Below are 3,145 nucleotides of genomic sequence, written 5' to 3'. Positions count from 1 at the left end.
GGCGGAGGCAAGAGAATCACTTGAGCCCAGGAGTTGGAGGTTGCTGTGAGCTGTGATGCCACAGCATTCTACCCAGGGTGACAGCTTGAGGCTCTGTCTCGAAAAACAAACAACAACAACAACAAAAAAGAGTAAAGAAAGAATATGCTTACTGTGCTTTGAACTTCTTTGGAAAATAATTTAATTAATGATCTTAAAAGATTCCTGCAGCACACCTAAGATTCTCTCACAGTACGCCTTGTGCCATGGCACACCAGTTGAAAATCACTGGTATAGACTATTCATCTGCCTTCCAATATCAAATACAGCTGTGGACACTTTGAGGCCCGTCTAATTGTTCTCCTACTAGTTTCTTTGCAAGGTTGCTTAAAGCAAACTCTGTCTTTGAAATCCAGTAACTTTTCTAGAATATGTTTTTGGGTCAATTTTCTTTGAAGATGAGATAGTCATTCAATTTTTAGACTCATACTTTCATCTCTCTGGAAGAAAAATTTGAAATTACATGTATAAATATATTTTCGGTACTATTACTTCAGTTCTCTTCTTCAGTAACATGAACGATATGTGGATTGGATCCTCTGCTGGCCTTTCACACTTGTCATTTTCTTTCTAATCTTTTTAGCTGACATCTCAGTATCATTTGCCTTCCTTTCTCGACCCTATTCAATAGGTCTCTCACTACATAAGTGCCTATTCTAGTATGGCAAAAGACATTTGGCAATAATGTGGGGAATACATTTTTGTAATTCCAGTTGCTTTTCCAATACATATAGCCCACATTTCGTGGTATGAGACATATAGCATAAAACTTACTATTTTAATCCTATATAAATAGAACCTCCTTAAGTTGACCAAATTTTCATAGACCAGACAAGCAATACATGTACTCAGCATACAGTAGACCTAGTTCCTTATGTTAACCACCTCTGTATGTTGACCGGTTATAGTCTGTTAGGTGGTCAATTTACAGAGGGTATACTGTATATAATTCAGGGGCATGATTCACATGGAATAAATTTTTCTATTACAGGCATTCCTTGGAGTTCCTTGGAGATAATGTGGGTGTGGTTCTAGACCACCATGATGTAGTAAATATCATAACAGAGTGAGTCACGTAATTTTTTAATGTCCCAGTCATATAAGGGTCATGATTACATTCTATTTTTTTTTTCCAGTGGAATGGGCATTTAATCGTCTTTAGGGTGCTCCTGTTGGGGGGGGGTGTTGCAGGGCCTTTGGCAGAGCTCTGGCTAATGGAACCAACAGTGATGCCCATCCACTAGTTCCAGGCAGGGTGGCAGTCCCAAGACCTGGCTAGGAACAGCCAGCATTTGGGGTTGTTATTTAAGACAATTTCTGAGACTAAGTGGGTAAAGAATGTTGCCTTTGAATGGAGAAGAGGGGGCTACAGTTAGAGAGTGGAGAAGGGGCCTGGGTTGCAGGGGAGGGACTCTGAGGTCAGAAGGTTAGGAATGGCAGGGATTTGGTCACACGGTCATTCATGGCCAAGTGAGAGCTGTGGGGAGAGAACATGGTGACATGGGAGTCCAGGGGGGAATCTTCAAGAACTCCTACAGTGTGTTTTGTTCCACAGCCTCCACGAAGAGCTCATAGTTCCCACAGTACTGTTCCCCATTGACAATCTGGGGCGGGGTGGCCTTGAGGTTGCCTGCCAAGGCTCCTGTCTCATCCTGCAGGGCGTTGTCCTGGGAGATGTCCACTAGTTGGTATTGAATGCACATCCCATCCAGGATGCAGGTCACCTTGCTCTGGTGGGACTTGATTTCACAGGAGCTGGTGACCAACGTGCTGTAGACGCTCAGGCTGCTCATGCTCCAGGCAGACGGACATGAGGAAGGGCAGCAGGAGTGGTAGCTGCAGTGCCACTATGTTCTATTCTGTAAGTACAACGTCATTATGTCTAAAAATACTTCACTGCTAAAAAATGCTAACGATTATCCGAGCTTTCAGCAAGTTGTCATCTTTTTCCTGGTAGCAATTCTTGCCTTGATATTGATGGCTGCTGATTGATCAGGGTGGTGGTTGCTAAAGGTTAAGGTGGCTGTAGCAATCTCTTAAACTAAGACAACAATGAGGTTTGCCACATCAATTGACTCTTCTTTCTTCATAAAATATTTCTCAGTAGACGTCAGTGCTGTTTGATAACATCGTACACACAAGAAAACTTGTTTCAAAATTGGAATCAACCCTGGGCAGCACCTGTGGCTCAGTGAGTAGGGTGCTGGCCCCATATACGGAGGGTGAAGGGTTCAAACCCAGCCCCGGCCAAACTGCAACAGAAAAATAGCTAGGTGTTGTAGCAGGCGCCTGTAGTCCCATCTACTCTGGAGGCTGAGGCAAGAGAATCACCCAAGCCCAGGAGTTGAAGGTTACTGTGAGCTGTATGATGCCACAGCACTCTATCAAGGGAGACAAAGTGAAATTCTGTCTCTAAAAAAAAAAAATGGAATCAATCCTCTCAAACTCCTGCCACTGCTTTATCAACTAAGTTTAGGTACTAAATTCTTTGTTATCATTTCAACAGTATTCACAATATCTTCACCAGAAGTAGACTCCATCTCATGAAATCACTTTCTTTGCTCATTTATAAGCTACCCCTCATTTGTTCAAGTTTTAGCATGAGATGGCAATAATTTGGTTGTATCCTCAGGCTCCACTCCTAATTCTAGGTCTCTTGCTGTTTTCAGTGACTTCCTCCACTGAAGTCTTGAATCCCTCAAGGTCATCTAAGAGGGCTGGAATCAACTGCTTCCAAACTCCTGTGAATGTTGATATTTGACCTCCTCCGTGAATCATAAATGTTCCCAAGGGCATCTAGGATGGTGGATCCTTTCTTTTTAGGAGGTCTTCAATTTCCTTTACCCAGATCCATCAAAGAAACCACTATTTATGGCACTTATAGCTTTATAAAAAACTATTTCTTAAATAATAAGACTTGAAGGTAGAAATTGCTACTTGATCCATGGCTACACAAATGATGTTGTGTTAGTAGGCAGAAACACAGCATTGGCTCGGCCCCTGTGGCTCAAGTGGTGAAGGCGCCAGCCACATATACCTAAGGTGTCAGGGTTGAATCCAGCCCTGCCTGCCAAACAACAATGATGGTTACAACCAAAAAAAAAAA

At 42.7% G+C, this 3,145-nt stretch overlaps 1 pseudogene; it reads right to left on the bottom strand.

Annotated features, from left to right (window-relative positions):
• Positions 1 to 1,571: 1,571 nt before the first annotated feature.
• LOC100946899 lies at positions 1,572 to 1,832 on the bottom strand (annotated as a pseudogene).
• Positions 1,833 to 3,145: the final 1,313 nt, after the last annotated feature.

This window comes from Otolemur garnettii, unplaced genomic scaffold (assembly GCF_000181295.1).
Source record: "Otolemur garnettii isolate 467f Iridium unplaced genomic scaffold, OtoGar3 scaffold00208, whole genome shotgun sequence".
Classification (NCBI taxonomy): Eukaryota; Metazoa; Chordata; class Mammalia; order Primates; family Galagidae; genus Otolemur; species Otolemur garnettii.
This window is presented reverse-complemented; position numbering and strand designations above follow the sequence as displayed.